Source organism: Lolium perenne, chromosome 6, assembly GCF_019359855.2.
Source record: "Lolium perenne isolate Kyuss_39 chromosome 6, Kyuss_2.0, whole genome shotgun sequence".
In the NCBI taxonomy this organism is placed as follows: Eukaryota; Viridiplantae; Streptophyta; class Magnoliopsida; order Poales; family Poaceae; genus Lolium; species Lolium perenne.
This window is the reverse complement of record NC_067249.2, coordinates 247,526,282-247,541,181: the sequence shown is the minus strand read 5'-3', so window position 1 is coordinate 247,541,181 and position 14,900 is coordinate 247,526,282. Positions and strand designations below refer to the sequence as shown.

General features: G+C 43.8%; 1 long non-coding RNA gene across 1 annotated transcript; it reads left to right on the top strand.

The window, feature by feature from the left end:
* Positions 1 to 398: 398 nt before the first annotated feature.
* Positions 399 to 1,792, top strand: LOC139832193 (uncharacterized). Its single transcript, XR_011746879.1, has 2 exons — positions 399 to 488; positions 1,548 to 1,792. It is a non-coding gene; the product is annotated as an uncharacterized lncRNA (long non-coding RNA).
* Positions 1,793 to 14,900: the final 13,108 nt, after the last annotated feature.

Here is a 14,900-nt window from a genome sequence, read left to right as displayed (position 1 = left end):
TAACTCGAAATAAAACATTTTCTATATGAATTTTGATCAGAAAAATATGATGAACATGAATATGCCATCCATTCATCTGTTTGCATTTCGCATCATGTCATGACATGATAGTTGTGCATGTATACCTAACATATATGCGGAGTATTTCGGATTTCCAACTAGGGTTTTCCCCGCTCCGTTTAATATTGAAGTAGCTCACCCCTGCCATGTTTGCTATGCTCATCCACCCTTAACTTTGATGGTAGAAAATGCAACTCCAACCTAATTTGTTCGTCCGGGTTCCGATCCCGCTTAAATTGGATAAGTTGCACAGCATCATATTTGCCATGTCATGCATATCATCTTGATCATGCTGGATCTTCTTTATCCGTAATAGTAAGACTTGCATACGTTGTTTGTCCAGCATTTGCTTCTTCCCGGATAGGATCGCGAAGTGGTGCTGTGAGATACGACAAGTTCTCTGGATGTTCCTCGGCGAGCTTTAACAGGCAAGCATTTCCCCTATACTTCTGCCCCTGCAGAAGTCGCTCACCTATTTTATTTTGTCTTCTCCCTCATGCTATCTTTAAGTTGCGTTCTTGTCACGTGTCCCTTCCACTTGTTACCTCAAGCAGCCTATATTGACTCCACCAACCACCTACAGCTATTGTTTGGTTATCGAGTCTGCCCTTGCGAGTCGTAGTGCATGCTAGTGCTGTTTTATCTCGTTACCGTCGCTGTTATCTTATCGGGATATGTTGGGTTGTTGGGAGGTTGTCACATGCTATATCAGTTGTTGGAGATACACATGTTTTACTTAATTGTTAACAACTAAAATTGTAAGCAGAGGCATCTGTGAGCCCCTTTGCGAAAGCATCAGAACTTTGACTTGCTAATATCCCCTAGGACCCGAGTTCTTGTTATCTGTTCCGAGATTGAGCGCTCTACCCATGCGTGGGGACGATTATTGGGACCCTTCCTCACCCATTACCTTTTCTCAAGTCAGTTGAAAAGGGGGCCACAACCTTGGTTTTATTTGCCTATGCCATGTATGCCATGCTTTACTTACTGTTGCCTTCGGGTGTTTATATTCTGTACTGTACCCCGCGGGACATTTAGCGAAAGCGTGTGGTTCACACGCCTAGCCGCCGTCGCAAACCCTGAGTCCGCTTCGGAGTACGGCCGGACTTCGTTACGGGTAGCTTAGTCGGGTGGCCCCCTAGACTTTCTTGTTGAACTGGGAACGGTCTTGTTGTGAGACATCCACCTGTCGTAAGTGGGTCGAGCATGCGTATGGTTACATTTGGGAAACCCCTGCAGGGTGTACCTTATGCGCTCTCTCACCTTCTCTGATTAGACGAATGTTGTAGAGTGTCTCTATAGGTTTTTAGTGCTTGTGCTGCCGCTTAACTCCACCATATTGCCTATGACGTTCCTCTTGCGTCCTCTAAGTCCCCTGCGTGCCTCAAGTACAAAGGACGACTGGTTGACGAATGCTTATACGTCTTGAAGTCTTGTTAAGTACGAACCCGTACTTATTGCTGCTTCTACGGGATATAACCGGGGAGGTATGAAGATATGTTCGATGAAGACGACGTTAGCAAGGTTACCCTTCCGGCTTGGCCTGGGCAGGGTTATGGACGCCGCTGGTTATCTTCAGGACTCTTAGTCCAATTTGTATCTTGTCCGTACTCGGACGTATTCGATCTTCTGTATGATTTGGATCTTTGTATTGTATATTTGTATCTTGACTCGTTGGAGTCGTTGTTGTAATATATGTATCTTGTGGGCTCTATTGTAATCCTGTTGTAATGTTACCGCTCGTGTTAATTCCTCTAGCATCACGTGTGTGATTCGTCGCGCACGTCGTGTCGGAGGGCGTCTCTAAATCGATATCGTGCGGATTTCGGCGGGATCGCTGGAATCCTCAGGATACCGGTTTGGGGGCGTCACATCTCTCCAATAAGATAAAGCATGTTGGGTGAACAAATTATAGTTGGGCAATTGACAAATAAAGAGGGCATAATAATGCACATACATATCATGATGAGTAGTGTGAAATTCAATTGGCAATTACGACAAAGTACATAGACCGCTATCCAGCATGCATCTATGCCTAAAAAGTCCACCTTCAGGTTAGCATCCGCACCCCTTCCAGTATTAAGTTGCAAACAACAGACAATTGCATTAAGTATGGTGCGTAATGTAATCAACACAAATATCCTTAGACAAAGCATTGATGTTTTATCCCTAGTGGCAACAGCACATCCACAACCTTAGAACTTTCTGTCACTGTCCCAGATTAAATGGAGGCATGAACCCACTATCGAGCATAAATACTCCATCTTGGAGTTACAAGTATCAACTTGGCCAGATCCTCTACTAGCAACGGAGAGCGTGCAAGATCATAAACAACACATATATGATAGATTGATAATCAACATAACATAGTATTCCATATTCATCGGATCCCAACAAACGCAAAATGTAGCATTACAAATAGATGATCTTGATCATGTAAGGCAGCTCACAAGATCTAACAATGATAGCACATGAGGAGAAGACAACCATCTAGCTACTGCTATGGACCCATAGTCCAGGGGTGAACTACTCACACATCAATCCGGAGGCGATCATGGTGATGAAGAGTCCTCCGAGAGATGATTCCCCTCTCCGGCAGGGTGCCGGAGGCGATCTCCTGAATCCCCCGAGATGGGATTGGCGGCGGCGGTGTCTCTGGAAGGTTTTCCGTATCGTGGCTCTCGGTACTGGGGTTTTCGTGACGAAGGCTTTAAGTAGGCGGAAGGGTAGGGTTGGAGGCGTCACGAGGGGCCCACACAACAGGGCGGCGCGGGCCCCTCCATGGCCGCGCCGCCTTAGTGTGGCGCCACCTCGTGTCCCCACTTCGTATCCTCTTCGGTGTTCTGGAAGCTTCGTGGAAAAATAAGACCCTGGGCGTTGATTTCGTCCAATTCCGAGAATATTTCCTTTGTACGATTTCTGAAACCAAAAACAGCAGAAAACAGCAACTGGCTCTTCGGCATCTTGTCAATAGGTTAGTGCCAGAAAACGCATAAATATGACATAAAGTGTGTATAAAACATGTGAGTATCATCATAAAAGTAGCATGGAACATAAGAAATTATAGATACATTTGAGACGTATCACGCCACAGGGAGATAAGATGAAGTACATACTACGTATGAATTTCTCCCTGCCAACAAACAATGAAGCAGAATACGAAGCACTGCTGCACGGAATGAAGATGGCAAAGGTATGTGGGGAAACTCGCTTGGAAATTTACGGAGACTCAAACCTGGTGGTACAGCAGTCGATGAACCTATGTGATGCGGTCGGTGACAACATGATCGCCTACCGACAGTTGTATCAAAATATGGAAGCCAAATTCGAAGGGTGTGAGCTCAAACATATCGGCAGAGCCAGCAACGAGGAAGCCGACACCCTGGCGAATATCGGGTCCATGTGCTCCCCCATTCCAGACGGAGTGTTCTACGAAGTCATCACTTAACGATCGATAAAAGAGAAAGCGTTAGCACCCCTAAAGCCATCGGCTAATGAACCGAAGGCAAGCCCACAACAAACTGACGAAGAATCTCCACCTCCATCAGTGGAACAAGTCCTCCTCCTCGAGCCATTATGGACCAAACCATTCCTATCTTACCTGACGAAGCAGGAGTTGCCGGAGGATGCGGTAGAAGCAAGACGAATCGTCAGACGATCAAAGGCCTTCACTGTGGTAAATGGTTGTTGGCGTCCAAAACCCACCGGCGAGTAACGACGGGCAACACGTAGAGCCGGGAGGCTCCCAGAACTGCGGTAGGCCCTGGTCCCTCGTGCGACGGCCCGCAAAGCTCCGGCACGCACGTCCGATGCTGGTGCAAGGGCGTGCCACCTGACCTATACCTGGTCAGGAAGGTGATGGATTGCTTCGCTTAGTTTCCTGTATGGCATACACGTAAACATTAAATACGATCCTCGATCGGCTCTCAGGTTGTCCTATGAATCGGCTCAAGGAGCCGATCCACCCATGATTCGTATGAGATCTACGATAACATGGTGGTCCTGCTTGATCAATACTAAGTTAAAACGACCTACGACGATTTAGGGTTTTCACCACATAATCGGAACGTCCTACACGTAATTGAGCCTGGCAGCTACGCAAGATGATCATAAACCAGCCCTAGACAAGGCCTAAAAACCAACACGGAGTTGATTTGTGGTGACCCTGCATACCACTGCATGTTGTAGTATGCCAGTCATTGATATAACATTCACGAAGTACCATTCCGCAAATATTACATCCCTCAGAGTAGTACAACAGAACATAGCAGGTCCATAACTCATTCATTTATTATTACAAATATCATACACATGTCGTCTCGGAGCTCCTCTTGGGTCCTAAGAGGAGTACTCCTGGGTTCGAGGCGAACCCAACTTAGCTTACAATATAAGAGTATCATTAAGTTATACATTTATTTCTTTGAGCAGCTAAATACTAAGAGTTCGGGCTGCTCGGCTTCTACTACTACTCGAGATGTTCAGGCTTGATCTCCTCCGGAAGCCTCCCCGGTTCCGTAGACGATGAGATAGTCTACGCCTTCGATACCTCCAGAGAGGTCTGGTTCTTCATAGCCGATGATCTCGGCTCCTTCATTATTGTCGTAGTCCTCCTCCAGACGATTCAGACAATCTAAGCATGGGATTTAAGAGTGGTATGAGTACGAGCGTACTCAACAAGTTCATTATAGATAAGAGGTGTTTAATGCTCTAGCTACGATATTAGACCAGAAAGTCTAATACCAATGCATGTTTTGATAAACATTTCTTCAAGAGATTGCTTTTATTCCAAAGAGCTATGTCCGTCAGCCTTCACCGGTTTACTAGAACTTCATGGAGCTTCTTTCCGGCCGCGTTCGCAGTTCCTTATCCCGGAACAGGGAGTGACAGGTCACAGTTCTTTACACTCTGCAGAGGTGTGTTGCTTTACCCATAAGAGATCTTAACCTTGGTGCCAACCGGGCAGCTTTCCCGTCCACACTTCCTTCGGTGTGAGGCCCGGTATAAGGTCTAGCCAATCATGTTCCTCCGCTACCTCGAACACCCACCCTTTGTTGCATGCCCCGACCCTGGGTCCTCGCCGGTCCCATTATTCCCACTCACGGGTGGACCCCGACCACGACGACAGTTTGGGATCGAACCAAACTCCTTCGCCGGTAGCTGCAACCCATCATAGACCACAATACCGTGGGGACTTAAGGCTTCCCCAGCCTACCGCTTATTCTTCGAGCGACAAGTGTCTACGGACTATGCCGTGGGGACTTAAGGATTCCCCAGCCTACCGCTTGCCCTGACAGATACAAGTGTCTACGGTAAAGCGCATCCGTTGATGAACGAGAGGTGGAAACACTTTTGACTACTCCGTCCCACTCCGGATCTTATGATTAACACGGGTATTACGGCACAAGAATCACTGGCGACATTTGTTGTTTAATCCTAGATGGATATAAACCCTTGCAATGGAACCTCCACCATATCAACACAATCCATGGTTCCATTGCCCACCACATAGTCATATTCATAGTTATGAAAGTAGTGGTTTTGGTTTTTATGCAATAGTGATAATCATAGTACTTTGCAAGTAATTTGATAAAGATATTCAAATGACATGAGCAAGCGATGAACTTGCCTGAACACTGCAAAGTTTTGCAGTTGGATGATGTGGACTGACCCTTGTCCTCTGTCTCTGAAAAATAGCATCATTGTCCGATAAGGGCAATGGTTAAAGAAGCAATTATGCATGATTCCAGTTTTAGGGTTGGTTCCCCCCTTCCGATGTCGTTGTAATTTAATGTGAGAGGTTAAATACTAAGAATATATTGGAGATACTTGATTTAGGGTAAATACAACCTTGAAATATTGTCAAAGTGTTTTTAAAGTCCAAATGCATTAATGGACTTATTTTCATTTTTAGAAAATAATATGTGTAATTTAAATTCTTATTTAAATCATCAAAGTAGGATTTATTCTTAATTGTCTTCAAAAATTCTATTTGGTATTTTATTCAAATAGAGAATTTTATGCTGATCCATTTTCATATTTTTTTTTTTGAGCTTCTAAGCATTTCTTATTAAATTTCAAAGTTTCAGCATATATATGAATTATGAAATACCTAAAATACCCTTGGGCCCCACCTGTCAGGTGGCCCAAAGGGTTGAGTCAAACCCGAGCCGCTCCAACCGGCTCGGTCGGACTCAGACGCGCTCCCCTCTCCTCGCACGCGAAACCCTAATCTCTCTCTCTCGCTCTGGCGACCAGAGTCGCCTCCGCCGTCGCCGATTTATCCCCGCCGTCGCCGGCGACGAGGTGCTGCGGATCTGGGTCGCCGTTCGACGGTGAACCAGATGGTCCGCGCCGATCTGTCGCGGGCGTCGCCGTTCGCTCGCCATCGTCGCTCCAGTGCGCCAGACCGTTGGCGTCCGCCGCCGCCGCGCGTTGGAGAGGCCGTGGCCCTTCATCCAGGCGCCTCCCCTGCGCGTGGTGCAGCGCTAGGTGCGGTGGTGGTCGCCAGGCTTGGCTTGGCCAGGCCTGGTGCCGCCGTGCTCCGGCGCGCGTCGCCTTGGCCGCCAAGACCGCGTCGACCACCTCCTCCCTGGTGAGTTCTTCTCCTTCCCTTCTTCTTCTTCTTCCTCACCTCTTCTTCGTCTAGCTTGACCATGGCCTGCTTGTCCTCGTAGAGGTTCTGGCCGTGCTAGTTGCTGTGCTGTTTGTGTTGCTGCTGTGCTACTGCCATGAATTCTTGCTACGGTGCTGCTCTATTCTGCCCATTAGCTATGCTTAATTCTTGCTATCTTGGTTGTGCACATTTCTGTGCATGTTCCAGAGCCACATGCTTGTTTAATCTTGCATTTTTGGCTCGAATTCATCCATGTGCCTCTGTTCTAGTTACTGTTCTTGCTAGACATTCATGTGTATTCAATTTGGCTGCCATGGCTTGATTACCATGTGTATTCCTTGCAATTTGCAAGTTCCAGGGTAATGGTATGCTGTCTCTTGTGCTCAATTTCATGTGTATGCTTGATTGAGCATTACTGCTGGTTTATCTGTATGATTCAGTGATGAGCACCAAGTGCTTTACTTATTTATCTTGATCCAGTGGTTCATCCAGCCTTGGATGTGCTTCTGGATACAATCATTTAATTATCTATTTGGTTGTCTATGAAACACTTGTTGATTATCTGTGGCCAATTAAATACCTGGTCCATGCTCTGTGGCTTAGTGATGCTCTAGCATGCCCTAGCATGCTATGGCAAGCTCTGATGATCATGTGATCATCAGCAGCTGGTAATTGGCTTGCTTACTGTGCACGTGCATTGCTGTTACCTATCTATGTGTATGTGTGTGGCACAGATCAGTGCTAGTGCTTGCTCAAGCATCAGCTGACACTTGCAGTGATCCTCTGGATCATTAGCATGTGTCTGTTTCATGATTTACTTGTTAATATCAATTATCTATGTTGCTTTAATTGATGGAGTGGATAATTGATGTGAACTGTACAGTGATGATCATCACAATTGGTTGGATTAGGCTAGATGGATGCCCACAGTGGTTGGGAACCCTAGCCCTTCTTTGAACCCAATCAGGGTGATGATATTTGTATTTGGCTTGTTGGTTTGGCTGATCTAGGGTTTGAGGTGTCCCTGGCAGTATTCATATGCTGCCCTAGGGTAGCTCCCCTATTTGGTGGCTTTCTGTGATGGATAGATGCTTACTGGCTAGTCACTTAGTGAATTTCCAGTAGCCTAGATGTTGATAAACAGGATAGGCACATGTTGCCTGTCCATCTGATGGTTTAGCTAGGCTAATAGGTGCTTTGTAAATTTGGATGGCTACAAGGAGTAAATCCATGCTGGATTTCTCTGGTTTTGACACTGTGTTGTCACAACCAGTGTTCCCTAGTTTATTTTCCTTTTAGCCTTGGTTGTACTTGCTAGCACCAATTGGTTTAGTAACCAAATGATGATACACCCAGGGTTTTCCTACCCTTCTGTGCTCCTATGATGCAAGCATGCTTAAGTATGAGCAAGATATGATCTTGCTCAGGCTCTTGTGTGGTATACCTCACTCCAGCTCCTAGAAATAGGTGTTGGTGTAGAGGATTGCTTCTGTGATGCTTGGTTTGCTTGCCCTGCTCCTCCTTGCAAGCTTGTGGTGCTTTACTCCATCTGGTACTTGCTCACAGCTGACAGTTCTTGATGAATCTGTCCCTGGATGGTTTCTGGTGGCTTGTTGTTCTTCCTGTTCTAAGTGTTCTTGCTGTTCTTGGTGAACTTACCAGTTCAGTTCTGCCGATGGATGATTCAAGTGACTAGGGTTTGGCTGGAAAAAGCTTTTATATGCTGCTGGCTTGCTCTTGTTGGTCGACAGCACCACCAGCAGCTTGTGGTGACTCACCCTGGTGTGTGTGTGTGTTGCACATGCACAAAGCCTGGTGAGCTGCCTGGTTGTGTGTGTGTGCAAGTGCTGTGCACTTGGGCTTGATTCTTGATGTCTACGCCCCCCCTCCTTTTCCTGTAGACAGTGTTGGGCCTCCAAGAGCAGAGGTTTGTAGAACAGCAGCAAGTTTTCCCTTAAGTGGATCACCCAAGGTTTATCGAACTCAGGGAGGAAGAGGTCAAAGATATCCCTCTCATGCAACCCTGCAACCACAAAGCAAGAAGTCTCTTGTGTCCCCAACACACCTAATAGGTGCACTAGTTCGGCGAAGAGATAGTGAAATACAGGTGGTATGAATAAGTAGTAGCAACGGCACCAGAAAAGTGCTTTGCCCAGGACAGTAAACAAGCAGTAGTAACGCAGCAGTAGTAACACAGTGAAACAGTAAACAAGCAGTAGTAACGCAGCAGTAGTAACGCAGTAAAACAGTAAACAAGCAGCGATAGCAGTATTTAGGAACAAGGCCTAGGGATCATACTTTCACTAGTGGACACTCTCAACATTGATCACATAACAGAATAGATAAATGCATACTCTACACTCTCTTGTTGGATGATGAACACCATTGCGTAGGATTACACGAACCCTCAATGCCGGAGTTAACAAGCTCCACAATTCAATGTTCATATTTAAATAACCTTAGAGTGCATGAAAGATCAACACGACTAAACCAAGTACTAACATAGCATGCACACTGTCACCTTCACGCTATGTAGGAGGAATAGATCACATCAATACCATCATAGCAATAGTTAACTTCATAATCTACAAGAGATCATGATCATAGCCTACGCCAAGTACTAAAACGGATGCACACACTGTCACCATTACACCGTGCAGGAGGAATAAAACTACTTTAATAACATCACTAGAGTAGCACATAGATGAATTGTGATACAAAACACATTGCAATCATAAAGAGATATAAATAAGCACTTCACTATGCCATTCATAACAGTGAATAAGTATTCTGTGAAATATAGCCTAAGAGACCCACACGGTGCACACACTGTCACCTTTACACACGTGGGACAAGAAGTCTCCGGAGATCACATAAGTAAAATTCACTTGACTAGCATAATGACATCTAGATTACAAGCATCATCATATGAATCTCAATCATGTAAGGCAGCTCATGAGATTATTGTATTGAAGTACATAGGAGAGAGATGAACCACATAGCTACCGGTACAGCCCCGAGCCTCGATGGAGAACTACTCCCTCCTCATGGGAGACAGCAGCGTTGATGGAGATGGCGGTGGTGTCGATGGAGAAGCCTTCCGGGGGCACTTCCCCGTCCCGGCGGCGTGCTGGAACAGAGACTCCTGTCCCCCAGATATTGGCTTCGCGATGGCGGCGGCTCTGGAAGGTTTCTCGTACCGTGGCTTTTCCGTATCGAGGTTTTAGGTCGAGGGCCCTTAAATAGGCGAAGAGGCGGCGTCAGGAGGTCGAAGGGGCGACCACACTATAGGGTGGCGCGGGCCCCCCCTGGCCGCGCCGGCCTAGGGTTTGGTGGGCCTGTGCCCCCTCTCTGGCGGTTCTCGTGTGTTCTGGATGCTTCCGGGCAAAATAGGAACCTGGGCGTTGATTTCGTCTGATTCCGAGAATATTTCTTTACTAGGATTTCTGAAACCAAAAACAGCAGAACAAAGAATCGGCACTTCGGCATCTTGTTAATAGGTTAGTTCCAGAAAATGCACGAATACGACATAAAGTGTGCATAAAACATGTAGATATCATCAATAATGTGGCATGGAACACAAGATATTATCGATACGTCGGAGACGTATCAGCATCCCCAAGCTTAGTTCTGCTCGTCCCGAGCAGGTAAAACGATAACAAAGATAATTTCTGGAGTGACATGCCATCATAACCTTGATCATACTATTTGTAAAGCATATGTAGTGAATGCAGCGATCAAAACAATGTATATGACATGAGTAAACAAGTGAATCATAAAGCAAAGACTTTTCATGAATAGTACTTCAAGACAAGCATCAATAAGTCTTGCATAAGAGTTAACTCATAAAGCAATAATTCATAGTAAAAGCATTGAAGCAACACAAAGGAAGATTAAGTTTCAGCGGTTGCTTTCAACTTGTAACATGTATATCTCATGGATATTGTCAACATAGAGTAATATAATAAGTGCAATATGCAAGTATGTAGGAATCAATGCTCAGTTCACACAAGTGTTTGCTTCTTGAGGTGGAGAGAAATAGGTGAACTGACTCAACAATGAAAGTAAAAGAATGGTCCTCCATAGAGGAAAACATCGATTGCTATATTTGTGCTAGAGCTTTGATTTTGAAAACAAGCAACAATTTTGTCAACGGTAGTAATAAAGCATATGTATCATGTAAATTATATCTTACAAGTCGCAAGCCTCATGCATAGTATACTAATAGTGCCCGCACCTTGTCCTAATTAGCTTGGACTACCGGGATCATCGCAATGCACATGTTTTAACCAAGTGTCACAAAGGGGTACCTCTATGCCGCCTGTACAAATGTCTAAGGAGAAAGCTCGCATTGGATTTCTCGCTATTGATTATTCTCAACTTAGACATCCATACCGGGACAACATAGACAACAGGTAATGGACTCCTCTTTTATGCATAAGCATGTAGCAACAATTATTTTTCTCATATGAGATTGAGGATATATGTCCAAGACTGAAACTTCCACCATGGATCATGGCTTTAGTTAGCGGCCCAATGTTCTTCTCTAACAATATGCATGCTTAACCATAAGGTGGTAGATCTCTCTTACTTCAGACAAGACGGACATGCATAGCAACTCACATGAAATTCAACAAAGAGTAGTTGATGGCGTCCCCAGTGAACATGGTTATCGCACAACGAGCAACTTAATAAGAGATAAAGTGCATAAGTACATATTCAATACCACGATAGTTTTTAAGCTATTTGTCCCATGAGCTATATATTGTAAAGGTGAAGAATGGAAATTTAAAGGTAGCACTCAAGCAATTTACTTTGGAATGGCGGAGAAATACCATGTAGTAGGTAGGTATGGTGGACACAAATGGCATAGTGGTTGGCTCAAGTATTTGGATGCATGAGAAGTATTCCCTCTCGATACAAGGTTTAGGCTAGCAAGGCTATTTGAAACAAACACAAGGATGAACCGGTGCAGCAAAACTTACATAAAAGACACATTGTAAACATTATAAGACTCTACACCGTCTTCCTTGTTGTTCAAACTCAATACTAGAAATTATCTAGACCTTAGAGAGACCAAATATGCAAACCAAATTTTAGCATGCTCTATGTATTTCTTCATTAATGGGTGCAAGGTATATGATGCAAGAGCTTAAACATGAGCACAACAATTGCCAAGTATCACATTACCCAAAACATTATAGCAATTACTACATGTATCATTTTCCAATTCCAACCATATAACAATTTAACGAAGAAGAAACTTCGCCATGAATACTATGAGTAGAGCCTAAGGACATACTTGTCCATATGCAACAGCGGAGCGTGTCTCTCTCCCACACAAAGAATGCTAGGATCCATTTTATTCAAACAAAACAAAAACAAAAACAAACCGACGCTCCAAGCAAAGCACATAAGCTGTGATGGAATAAAAATATAGTTTCAGGGGAGGAACCTGATAATTTGTCGATGAAGAAGGGGATGCCTTGGGCATCCCCAAGCTTAGATGCTTGAGTCTTCTTGAAATATGCAGGGATGAACCACCGGGGCATCCCCAAGCTTAGACTTTTCACTCTTCTTGATCATAGTATATCATCCTCCTCTCTTGACCCTTGAAAACTTCCTTCACACCAAACTTCTCGTAAACTTCATTAGAGGGGTTAGTACATAATCAAAAACTCACATGTTCAGAGGTGACACAATCATTCTTAACACTTCTGGACATTGCTCAAAGCTACTGGAAGGTAATGGAACAAAGAAATCCACCCAACACACCGAAAGAAGCAATGCGAAATAAAAGGCAGAATCTGTCAAAACAGAACAGTCCGTAAAGATGAATTTTTAATAAATACTTCCGTTGCTCAGATCATAAAACTCAAAACTAATGAAAGTTGCGTACATATCTGAGGAACACGCACGTAAATTGGCATATTTTTCTGAGTTACCTACAGAGAAAACAGCCCAGATTCGTGACAGATAGAAATCTGTTTCTGCGCAGAAATCCAAATCTAGTATCAACCTTTGATTAGAGGCTTCACTTGGCTCAACAAAACACTAAACTAAGATAAGGAGAGGTTGCTACAGTAGTAAAAAACTTCCAAGACACAAATATAAAACAAAGTACTGTAGCAAAATAACACATGGGTTATCTCCCAAGAAGTTCTTTCTTTATAGCCATTAAGATGGGCTCAGCAGTTTTAATGATGCACTCATAAGAAATAGTATTTGAAGCAAAAGAGAGCATCAAGAGGCAAATTAAAAACACATTTAAGTCTAACATGCTTCCTATGCATAGGAATCTTGTAAATAAACAAGTTCATGAATAGCAAAGTAACAAGCATAGGAAGATAAAACAAGTGTAGCTTCAAAAATTTCAGCACATAGAGAGGTATTTTAGTAACATGAAAATTTCTACAACCATATTTTCCTCTCTCATAATAACTTTCAGTAGCATCATGAGCAAACTCAACAATATAACTATCACATAAAACATTTTTATCATGAGTCTCATGCATAAAATTATTACTCTCCACATAAGCATAATCAATTTTATTAGTTGCAGTGGGTGCAAATTCAACAAAGTAGCTATCATTATTATTCTCAACATCAAATATAGGAGGCAAAGTATCATCAAAGAAAATTTTCTCCTCAATGCTTGGGGGACTAAAAAGATCATGAAAACCAGCTTCCCCAAGCTTAGAACTTTCTATATCATTATCAACAATGGTGTTCAAAGCATTCATACTAATATTACTACCAGCATGCAAATAAGATTCCATAGGTTTTTTAATTTTCGCATCAAACAATCCATGTTTTAAATCAGGAAATAGCATAAGAAGCTCATTCTTGTCCATTATGCCAAACTAGTGTAAACAAGAAACAAAAAGATGCAATTGCAGGATCTAAAGGAAATAGCTTCGAGTACTTACAATGCGCCGGAAAATAGCTTAGTAGCCGAGATCCGGAGTGTGAGTACCTTTTACCTTTCCTCCCCGGCAACGGCGCCAGAAAATAGCTTGATGTCTACGCCCCCCCTCCTTTTCCTGTAGACAGTGTTGGGCCTCCAAGAGCAGAGGTTTGTAGAACAGCAGCAAGTTTTCCCTTAAGTGGATCACCCAAGGTTTATCGAACTCAGGGAGGAAGAGGTCAAAGATATCCCTCTCATGCAACCCTGCAACCACAAAGCAAGAAGTCTCTTGTGTCCCCAACACACCTAATAGGTGCACTAGTTCGGCGAAGAGATAGTGAAATACAGGTGGTATGAATAAGTAGTAGCAACGGCACCAGAAAAGTGCTTTGCCCAGGACAGTAAACAAGCAGTAGCAACGCAGCAGTAGTAACACAGTGAAACAGTAAACAAGCAGTAGTAACGCAGCAGTAGTAACGCAGTAAAACAGTAAACAAGCAGCGATAGCAGTATTTAGGAACAAGGCCTAGGGATCATACTTTCACTAGTGGACACTCTCAACATTGATCACATAACAGAATAGATAAATGCATACTCTACACTCTCTTGTTGGATGATGAACACCATTGCGTAGGATTACACGAACCCTCAATGCCGGAGTTAACAAGCTCCACAATTCAATGTTCATATTTAAATAACCTTAGAGTGCATGAAAGATCAACACGACTAAACCAAGTACTAACATAGCATGCACACTGTCACCTTCACGCTATGTAGGAGGAATAGATCACATCAATACCATCATAGCAATAGTTAACTTCATAATCTACAAGAGATCATGATCATAGCCTACGCCAAGTACTAACACGGATGCACACACTGTCACCATTACACCGTGCAGGAGGAATAAAACTACTTTAATAACATCACTAGAGTAGCACATAGATGAATTGTGATACAAAACACATTGCAATCATAAAGAGATATAAATAAGCACTTCACTATGCCATTCATAACAGTGAATAAGTATTCTGTGAAATATAGCCTAAGAGACCCACACGGTGCACACACTGTCACCTTTACACACGTGGGACAAGGAGTCTCCGGAGATCACATAAGTAAAATTCACTTGACTAGCATAATGACATCTAGATTACAAGCATCATCATATGAATCTCAATCATGTAAGGCAGCTCATGAGATTATTGTATTGAAGTATATAGGAGAGAGATGAACCACATAGCTACCGGTACAGCCCCGAGCCTCGATGGAGAACTACTCCCTCCTCATGGGAGACAGCAGCGTTGATGGAGATGGCGG